The sequence below is a fragment of the Harmonia axyridis genome, chromosome X (genome assembly GCF_914767665.1).
Source record: "Harmonia axyridis chromosome X, icHarAxyr1.1, whole genome shotgun sequence".
Classification (NCBI taxonomy): Eukaryota; Metazoa; Arthropoda; class Insecta; order Coleoptera; family Coccinellidae; genus Harmonia; species Harmonia axyridis.
Genome location: NC_059508.1, coordinates 36,092,043 through 36,103,338, shown reverse-complemented (window position 1 = coordinate 36,103,338; position 11,296 = coordinate 36,092,043). Strand labels below are relative to the sequence as shown.

The following is an 11,296-nucleotide window of genomic DNA, read 5'->3' as shown; positions in this document are numbered from 1 at the left end:
TTGGTTTTGATCTAATAAAAGCGCTCCTTCCGTTCCCGGTCGGAGCTCTATTTGCATGTATTAGCTCTAGAATTACCACAGTTATCCAAGTAAATGTGGGTACGATCTAAGGAACCATAACTGATTTAATGAGCCTTTCGCGGTTTCACCTTAATTTGGCTTGTACTGAGACATGCATGGCTTAATCTTTGAGACAAGCATATGACTACTGGCAGGATCAACCAGGGAACTGCGTGCTTATACGATCGGTCCACGAGATTGCCGGTATGGCCAAACCCGTTCGCCTCTCGTCATGTGGCACTAGCCATGTCGATTGACTTCGACTAGCGCCGCACATCAGTAAGTGCAAGTCCTCGACGAAACGACGTAACAGCCCCCAGTCAGCATGAGACTCAAGCTATATATACATCATCATCATCTCGGACAAAACACCGATCAAAAATGAGAAAGTTTCTAGAAACAATCCCTCGCCAAGGCGTCCATATATAATACGAACCCCCGGCTATCAACTAATTTCTTATACACATTCCATCTCGACCCTTCGCTATACATGTGAATATAACGACACGGTGATTCGAGATTCAACAATATTTGTCGCTCGGAACGAATTGAGTGGTTGCAAATTTTTTGTGAACATAACCCGCAACGGGCAGAGGATCACGATTTTAAGGTTGGTCGCTTAAAGGCCATTCGACTACAAAGAGACGAAGCGGACCGCGACCTCGCTGCATGAGGTTGACGAAAGCGACCCAAGATGCGAAAGCCGAAACCAACACACCTTGCCAGTACCCAAACGCCGAGGTCGGATTCGGGTCTACCACTTACCAACTGAATATCATCCTAAAAAGAACTCCAAACAGTCTAGGACAGGACCCATTCTCCACCCCTTCTATATATGTCAGGAGAACCCCGGATTCCCCTCCAGACACGATTTAGCAAACTTTTCCCGATCGATCCGACCCACCGAGGCCGTTTCGACCGTTCGCCGCGCCTACTAGAGCTGATTTCTTCGGACTCCGATCAGAAAATCCGCCGATGCATGTCGTTAACACCTAGTCCGCCTCGTCCGATCGATCGAGGCCGTTTCGACCGTTCGCCGCGCCTACTAGAGCTGATTTCTTCGGACTCCGATCAGAAAATCCGCCGATGCATGTCGTTAACACCTAGTCCGCCTCGTCCGATCGATCTAGGCCGTCTCGAACCACCCATCGCGCATCGAAAGTCGCATCTCTCGAACTCCGATCCGGAAATCGGCCGATGCATCACGTTAACTATTTCTTATATATCTAATATAATATACATGGAGACGGTAAGAATTCTTTTAATCGAAGATATACATATACTTCTCATCAATATCCAAAAGCTTATCGAAAAATAAATTACTCAACTTTTACGTGAAGAATCGTTCACCCAAACCTTATCCCCTATATATGTCAGGAGAACCCAAGGTTCCCCTCCAGACACGATTTAGCAAACTTTTCCCGATCGATCCGACCCACCGAGGCCGTCTCGACCGTCCGCTGCGCCTACTAGGGCCGATTTCTTCGGACTCCGATCAGAAAATATACCGATGCATGTCGTTAACACCTAGTCCGCCTCGTCCGATCTATCTAAACAGTCTCGACGCACCCAACACTCTTTCAAAGTCGGATTACTCGGACTCAATCTGAAAATGGACCGATGCATGACGTCAACACTTAGCCCGCCTCGTCTGATCTATCTAAGCCATCTCGACCCACCCAACACGCCTTCCAAGTCGGATCACTCGGACTTCGATCTGAAAATCTCCGGACTCATTTTTATGAATATCCCCAGTCAGTAAGAACGTTATTTCGCCAATATATACCAACAATAAACCATATTCCAATAGCTGAACCAAAAATATAATTCCCGATCCAAACGTTCTGCATCGCCCAACGCGACCACCTTCCCTATATATGTCAGGAGAGCACAGGGTTCCCCTCCAGACAACACTTACGCTCTATCCCCGACTCTCGGTCGATCGATAGGCCAGGTCAGCGGTGTCTGTTTCGGCCGAAGCTCGGACTTTGGTCAAAATGTTCCGATACAAAATTTGAACCAAGATAGATACAGATATGATTCCTTCTTAAATATACGTTGATTATCGAACAGAATATGGTAAATATTTTGCGATGACCGAGGATTTCATGAATTTTTTTTTTTTTTCGAAAAAATTTTCTATTATCGGAATTTCCTCAAATTTCATTTGGTTGCCTCCTAATGCTTATTAAAAATGATAACCAACAATCAGAATCATTATTTATCATTTATTTCAATTTTTATAATGAAAAACGTTCACGTCCTTTCGCGCCTCTCGATCGTCGTTTACGTGATGCATCGGTCAGCCCTAGTTTACGTGGTGCATCGGTAAGATCGAGTTCACGTTCTGCATCGGTCTGCCCGAGTTTACGTGGTGCATCGGTAAGATCGAGATTACGTGGTGCATCGGTAAGATCGAGTTCACGTTCTGCATCGGTCTGCCTGAGTTTACGTGGTGCATCGGTATGATCGAGTTTACGTTCTGCATCGGTGTGATCTAGTTTACGTTGTGCATCGGTAAGATCGAGATTACGTGAAGCATCGGTATGATCGAGTTTACGTTCTGCATCGGTCTGGACTCTGAGATATATTTTCGACGTGAAAATGTTCCGATACAACTTTTGAACCAGGATAGTTAGAGAGATGATTTTTTCTGGGATGTACGTTGATTGGGGAATGGATTGTGGAAAATAACTTGCCATGACCGAGGTGTTCTCGAATTTTTTTTTTTTTTCGAAAAATATTTTCTGATTTTGGATTTCACTCAAATTTGATTTCGTTGCCTTCTAATGTGTTCTAAAAGAGTAAATCAGTAATCAGAATCGAAAAATATTTTTCGGATTTTTTTTTTTTTGAAAAAAAATTTTCTGATTTTGGAATTTCCTCAAATTTGATTTGGTTGCCTTCTAATGTGTTTTTAAAGCGTAAATCAGTAATCAGAATCAATATTCATTGTCGACTTTAATTTTTATAAGGAAAAATGTTCACGTCCTTAAACGCCTCCCCATCATTAGCCCGAGTCCAAGTCGATGTCAGTCCCGAGCGGACGGTGTCAGATACTACCTATCGCCCCGGTCTGGACTTGGCGAGGTATTTCGACGTGAAATGTTCCGATACAACTTTTGAACCAGGATAGTTAGAGAGATGATTTCTTCTATGTTGTACGTTGATTGTGGAATGGATTGTGGGAAATAACTTGCCATGACCCAGGTGTTCTTGAATTTTTTTTTTTTTCGAAAAAAATTTTCTGATCTTGAAATTTCCTCAAATCTGATTGCGTTGCCTTCTAATGTGTACTAAAAGAGTAAATCAGTAATCAGAATCAATATTCATTGTCGACTTTAATTTTTATAAGGAAAAATGTTCACGTCCTTAAACGCCTCTCCATCGTTACCCCGACTCCAAGACGATGTTAGACCGGAGCGGACGGTGTCAAATGCGACCGATCTCCCCGGTCTGGACTTAGCGAGATATTCCGACGTGAAATGTTCCGATACAAAAATTTAACTGTGATAGTTAGAGAGATGGTTCCTTTTGTGATGTACGTTGATTGTGTAATAGAATATGGAAATAAACTTGAGATGACCGAGGTCTTCTGGGATTTTTTTTTTTTTTCGAAAAATATTTTTCGATTTCGGAAATCCCTCAAATTTCATTGAGATATGTCCTAATGTGTTCTTAAAACTTAAATCAACAATCAGAATTAATATCCAAAAGTTATTTCATTTTTTATAAGGAAAAACGTTCACGTCCTTTCCGCTCCCAAAAAGTGAGATATCATAGAAAATATCGCTATATTTGTTGTTTACGGCCATACCACGCTGAAATTGCCAGTTCTCGTCAGAACACTGTGCTGAGAGGTTATACCCAAAATCGCTCCGTAGAGATAGTTGTGGAATTTGTGAACGTTAAAACTGACCTGTGAAAGTGACCGTTGTGTTAGACCAGACGGCGCCAAGCCGCATTCCAGAGCCAAGAATAGACTGAGTGAGTGACGAAATTTTACCTGCTCGGGTCCGAAAGGCCCTGAAACGGCCGAGTTTCGCGTGAAACCGACCGCTTTTGAATTCCTTTTTGAAAGGAATTTCAAAAATTTTATCAGAACTTTATTAAAATGATGGACGACCAGGAAATGAAACTCCCTTCAGATTCATCTGATAATGAAACTGACCCCCCGAGAGTCGCAAAAAAGAGAAGTCGAGTTGGAGATGTGGAAAACCCAAACTTCACGCATCCAACAACATCTATCAGGAAAAGGAAGGACAAAAAGACAATCCCTGTAGAAATCAAAAATAAATTTAACTACCTCAATCCAAATGAGGTAGAAGTCAATGCAGCAACCGTTGAAATTAGAAAAAATCAACGGAAACCCCCGCCAATAGTGGTCAACGGCGTTTTCAAAAAACATAACAAAACGGTGGCCGACATAACGAAAGTTATAAATGGCAAATTTTATATTAAATACAGTGCCATGAACTCCACCGTCTACACCGAGACGGTAGAAGACAGAAAGAAGCTTGAAAAATATTTTGATGAAAACGACGTGAAATACCACACTTACACCCCGAGGGAAGAAAAAACTCATGCTTTTACGCTGAGGGGACTGGATTCTGATCCAGACCTGGAAGAGATTAAAACTGAACTCCAGGAACTAGGAATTCCGGTTGTGGAAATCCACAAACTAAAAGCAACGAAATCACCGGCGTACATGGTCGTCACCGGAAATACGATAACGCTCCGGAAAATACAGAAGGAAGTCCGCGTTATTAATTATACAGCCGTTCGGTGGAACAAATATTACACAAAAAGGGAAGTAATCCAATGTCACAACTGCCAGATGTGGGGACATGCCACGGCCAACTGCCATAGGACCCCAAACTGCCTCAAGTGCGCGGAAAATCACGCGACTCGCGAGTGCCCAAAATCGATGAATACGCCGGCAAAGTGCGCGAACTGTTTCGGGAGTCACCCCGCAAACAGTACCGAGTGCGCGATTTACGTGAACATCTGCAACCGCAGGGCGAGGAACGCCAAAACCGCCGCCCCTGCCGCCCCCAAAGTTTACCGCGAAGCTCCAATCCCGGCCGTGAATGTCTGGGAAGAAAGGAGAAAGGCCCAAGAGGCCAAACAAAAACCGGTAAGTGGCATGGCCAACCCCCAAACCACCCCCAAAACCCCAACTTCCCCCCCAACAAACAAAACTCATGACACAAACAACACAAATAACTTCCAAAACGCGTTTTACGAGCTGAAAAGCGAGTTCAACAGACTTAATCAATACGTGGACATACGACAACTACTGACAGACGTCAAAAGACTCAACCAGCAGCTGCAAAATGCAAGCCCCGCCGAAAGAAAGTACGTCATACTGGAATTCTTCCTCAATTTAAATGACTAAGTCATTAAAAATCGCGACTTGGAACGCGAATGGAGTCTCCCAAAAATTCCTGGAGATCTCCAATTTTCTAAATTACAACCAAATAGACATACTGACTATCAACGAGACAAAACTGAAAAACAACCACAAATTTTTCATTAAAGGATACCAGACATATAGGCAAGACAGACAAGACAACTCTGGATTCGGTGGAATCGCTATACTAGTAAAGAACATTATCGCATCCACCATTTTGCCTACCATCAACTGCACAATAGAGAACGCTAGCGTCCAGATTGATGGCAACTTAATCATAACGGCGGTGTATAATAGCCCCAGTCGCAAATTCAGTACCAACTGCCTAAGATTCCTATTTTCTAGGAAAAATAAAGTAATAGTTCTAGGCGATCTAAATGCTAAACACGAAGAATGGAACTGCAACTGCAGAAATACCAATGGAAATCGTCTATTCAGTTTCCTTGAAGCTAATGATGACGTAATTTTGAACATCCCTAACGGACACACTCATTTTCCAGACAATGGAAAAGCTCCGAGTACTATCGATTTAATACTCACTAAGAATATTAACTTGAATAGTATCCCGGACGCGAGTTGTCAATTAGGGTCCGATCATAATCCAGTGATCTTCTCGGTCAATTATAGCAGCGAAAGAAACCCAACAAAATTAGTGTACGACTATTCGAACGCTGATTGGGCAAAATTTCGTACAATATTAGATAGTAAAATAACTATCAACAATAAAATCGAAACTGCTTCCGACATCGAACGGGAAATTGAAAAGTTTACGAAGGCCCTCAAGTACGCCCGCGATAAAACAATTTCCAAAAAACCGAGAGCTGAAGTAGCAGAAAAACTACCAGCCCATATTATCGACTTGATCAAGTTCAGGAATAAAATCAGAAAAAGGTGGCAATCCCACCAAAGACAAGTCGATAAAACACTCTTAAACTCATACACCCGCGAAATCCGAAACCACATAAAAATTTTCCAGAACGAAAGATGGGAACAGAAAATCTCCAGGCTAAATTCTAATAACAAAGATCTCTGGAAAACAGTCAAATCCAGTATTCAAAAATTCTCCCAAGTTCCCATCTTGGTCCAAAATTCCGCGAATTACATCACCGATAAAGAAAAAGCGGACGTACTTGCGGAAAACTTCGAAACCGCTCACCACATATCCCAGACCGATAGTCCAGAACAAGCAGACATACGGAAAAGAGTGGAAGACTTTATAAATTCGAACCGCTTCGTAAAACCCGAAAATCACCTATTAACAAATCCATCGGAAATACGGGACGAAATTAAAAAGCTTCCACTAAACAAAGCGCCAGGAAAGGACGAAGTGGACAATAGACTGATCCGGAACCTATCCAGAAAGGCCATAGTTCAACTGAACTACATCATAAACGCTGTATTCAAATTTCAACACTGGCCTAGCTGTTGGAAAACAGCAGTAGTAACCCCTATCCCCAAAGCCGGGAAAGTCACAACTTCTCCCGGCAACTACCGTCCGATCAGTCTACTGTCTAACCTCAGCAAGCTGACCGAGAAAATCCTGTTAGGAAAAATAAAACAAGTTATGAAAAACAATAAAATTCGCGATGACCATCAATTTGGCTTCAAGGAAAAACACAGCTCGACACAGCAAATCTGCCGAATCGTAGTTGACGTAATAAATAGTTTCAATAATAAAAACCACACGGTCATGCTCCTCCTCGACATCGAAAAGGCGTTCGACAAAGTTTGGATAGAGGGGCTGACCTACAAATTAATAAAACTTAAATTCCCGAAATTCCTCATAAAGACCATTTACTCATATCTCAATAACAGAAAATTCATAGTACGCGTAGGGAATGAAACATCCGCGCCCAAAAATATAAAAGCAGGAATTGTGCAGGGATCAGTCCTTGGACCTAGATTATTCAATATCTACGTCCAGGATATCCCGAAACATAACAAAACAAAAATCGCCCTCTTCGCGGATGACACGGCCATATATGCCCACTCATCCAGCGCTGAAGACGCCAATCGCGAGCTGAAAAACCATCTCGAAGTACTTATCAATTACTTCGACAGATGGAAAATAAAACTGAATGAGACCAAAGCAGAGCAGATCGTGTTTAGCAGAAGACGGAATGAAAAAGTAATCTTAGACAAATTAAAAATCAATAATACGGAAATTGTTCCAAAAAGCTCCGTTAAGTACCTGGGCATTGAATTGGACGAAAGGCTAAATTTCCACCGCCATATCAAAGCACAAATCCATAAAGGATACGCCATCAAAAAGATACTGCATCCTCTATTGTGCAGTAAAAGTATGCTGAATGAAAAAAACAAATTGCTCATTTACAAAACATACATCCGGCCAGTAGTCACATACGCTGCGCCGGCATTTTGTCACCTTAGGCCCTTTCCAATAAGGCCCATTCAAAACCTTCAAAACAAAATCCTAAGATTGGCCTTGAGCAAGCCGTATTACACTAGGATATCCAAACTACATGAACTCGCGGATATTCCAACCATCCGCGAGTACCTAAACAAAGTATCTAGCGATTTCTACGAATTCCAGTGTAAATCCAACGCACTGACAAGACAAATTACGAAAACGCGACTCCACGCATCCCCTCACCCCCTCCCGTACCAATTCCTTCCCATATTCCTTAAACCTCCCTAAAAACCCACCCCAAACACCCAAAAACCCCTATGAAAACCGCCATCTTCCAAGACCGGCCATGTCACATACCGACATTTTGAAAAATATGTCTTGACGACGAATCACAACGAAAGGTAGCGGCAGCCAATGCGAATGGCGTATCCATCGCCCTGTTATCGTAACAACCAATCGGTCCTACGGGTACTAGACCCAACAGCGACACGAACGGTGCTACGAGAAATGGGGACTGGCCACGACTAGCAAATGGCGGCCGTTAGCTGAATTGAGAATCGCCGTTTAGCATAACGGGAACCCCTTCCCAGACATGTATATAAAATTGTATATAAAAATTTGTAAATGATTAAACTGTACATAACTGTATATATATCCCCAACCCACCCCCCATCCCTCCCCAAATTACTTATATCAGGTTTTTTATTCCTAAATTTTTCCTGAAAATCCCCTATTATAATAAAATAAATAAATATACGATATCAAACAAAAATTCCCAAACACCCTGAAATTACTTAAAAATTTTTTATTATATGTATATGAAATGTAACTGATAATACCAGAATTATCTGGTAGGAACTGTATATAAACCCTTATTGTTGATTAACATGGCCTATATAGGCACATATCTGTAACTATCACAAAGACAAATAAAGACCATTTGAATTGAATTTGAACACTGAAGCCAAGCAGCGTCGGGCGCGGTTAGTACTTGGATGGGTGACCGCTTGGGAACACCGCGTGCTGTAAGCTTTTTTTTTACGTTCTGCATCGGTCTGCCGAGATAACGTGGTGCATCGGTATGATCGAGTTTACGTTCTGCATCGGTAAGATCGAGATTACGTGATGCATCGGTAAGATTGAGATTACGTGGTGCATCGGTAAGATCGAGTTTACGTGGTGCATCGGTAAGATCCAATTCACGTTCTGCATCGGTAAGATCCAGTTCACGTGGTGCATCGGTAAGATCGAGATTACGTGGTGCATCGGTAAGATCGAGTTTACGTGGTGCATCGGTAAGATCCAATTCACGTTCTGCATCGGTAAGATCCAGTTCACGTGGTGCATCGGTAAGATTGAGATTACGTGGTGCATCGGTAAGATCGAGTTTACGTGGTGCATCGGTAAGATCCAATTCACGTTCTGCATCGGTAAGATCCAGTTCACGTGGTGCATCGGTAAGATTGAGATTACGTGGTGCATCGGTAAGATCGAGTTTACGTGGTGCATCGGTAAGATCCAATTCACGTTCTGCATCGGTAAGATCCAGTTCACGTGGTGCATCGGTAAGATCGAGATTACGTGGTGCATCGGTAAGATCGAGTTTACGTGGTGCATCGGTAAGATCCAATTCACGTTCTGCATCGGTAAGATCCAGTTCACGTGGTGCATCGGTAAGATTGAGATTACGTGGTGCATCGGTAAGATCCAGTTCACGTGGTGCATCGGTAAGATGGAGATTACGTGGTGCATCGGTAAGATCGAGATTACGTGGTGCATCGGTAAGATCTACTTTACGTTCTGCATCGGTCTGCCCTTGTTTACGTGGTGCATCGGTAAGATCGAGATTACGTGAAGCATCGGTATGATCGAGTTTACGTTCTGCATCGGTCTGCCCGATATTACGTGGTGCATCGGTCTGCCCTAGTTTACGTGGTGCATCGGTTTGGACTTAGAGATATATTTTCGACGTGAAAATGTTCCGATACAACTTTTGAACCAGGATAGTTAGAGAGATGATTTTTTCTGGGATGTACGTGGATCGGGGAATGGATTGTGGGAAATAACTTGCCATGACCGAGGTGTCCTCGAATTTTTTTTTTTTTCGAAAAAAATTTTCTGATTGTGGAATTTTCTCAAATTTGATTTGGTTGCCTCCTAATGTGTTCTAAAAGAGTAAATCAGTAATCGGAATCGAAAAATATTTTTCGGATTTTTTTTTTTTTCGAAAAAAATTTTCTGATCGTGGAATTTCCTCAAATTCGATTTGGTTGCCTTCTAATGTGTTTTTAAAGCGTAAATCAGTAATCAGAATCAATATTCATTGTCGACTTTAATTTTTATAAGGAAAAATGTTCACGTCCTTAAACGCCTCCCCATCATCAGCCCGAGTCCAAGTCGATGTCAGTCCCGAGCGGACGGTGTCAGATACTACCTATCGCCGAGGTCTGGACTTGGCGAGATATTACGACGTGAAATGTTCCGATACAACTTTTGAACCAGGATAGTTAGAGAGATGATTTCTTCTATGTTGTACGTTGATTGTGGAATGAAATACGGAAAATAACTCGCCATGACCGAGGTGATTACGATTTTTTTTTTTTTTCGAAAAAAATTTTCTGATCGTGGAATTTTCTCAAATTTGATTTGGTTGCCTCCTTATATGTTCTAGTAGCGATAATCAACAATCAGAATCAAAATCCATGGTCGGGTTTGATTTTTATAAGGAAAAATGTTCACGTCCTTTTTTACAACCCCGACTCATTGACGATGTTAGAACCGAGCCGGCGGTGTCAGATACGACCGATCGCCCCGGTCCCGATCGTCATTTACGTTGTGCATCGGTCTGCCCGAGATTACGTGGTGCATCGGTATGATCGAGTTTACGTGGTGCATCGGTAAGATCCAATTCACGTTCTGCATCGGTAAGATCCAATTCACGTTCTGCATCGGTAAGATCCAGTTCACGTGGTGCATCGGTAAGATGGAGATTACGTGGTGCATCGGTAAGATCGAGATTACGTGGTGCATCGGTAAGATCTACTTTACGTTCTGCATCGGTCTGCCCTTGTTTACGTGGTGCATCGGTAAGATCGAGATTACGTGAAGCATCGGTATGATCGAGTTTACGTTCTGCATCGGTCTGCCCGATATTACGTGGTGCATCGGTCTGCCCTAGTTTACGTGGTGCATCGGTTTGGACTTAGAGATATATTTTCGACGTGAAAATGTTCCGATACAACTTTTGAACCAGGATAGTTAGAGAGATGATTTTTTCTGGGATGTACGTGGATCGGGGAATGGATTGTGGGAAATAACTTGCCATGACCGAGGTGTCCTCGAATTTTTTTTTTTTTCGAAAAAAATTTTCTGATTGTGGAATTTTCTCAAATTTGATTTGGTTGCCTCCTAATGTGTTCTAAAAGAGTAAATCAGTAATCGGAATCGAAAAA

At 42.4% G+C, this 11,296-nt stretch overlaps 1 non-coding gene across 1 annotated transcript in view; it reads right to left on the bottom strand.

Moving 5' to 3' along the window:
• The window catches only part of LOC123687563, a 1,906-nt gene extending 1,678 nt beyond the window's left edge, over positions 1 to 228 (bottom strand). Inside the window, exon 1 of the ribosomal RNA XR_006749281.1 lies at positions 1 to 228. This exon is cut by the window's left edge and continues 1,678 nt beyond it. This is a non-coding gene — a ribosomal RNA (small subunit ribosomal RNA).
• Positions 229 to 11,296: the final 11,068 nt, after the last annotated feature.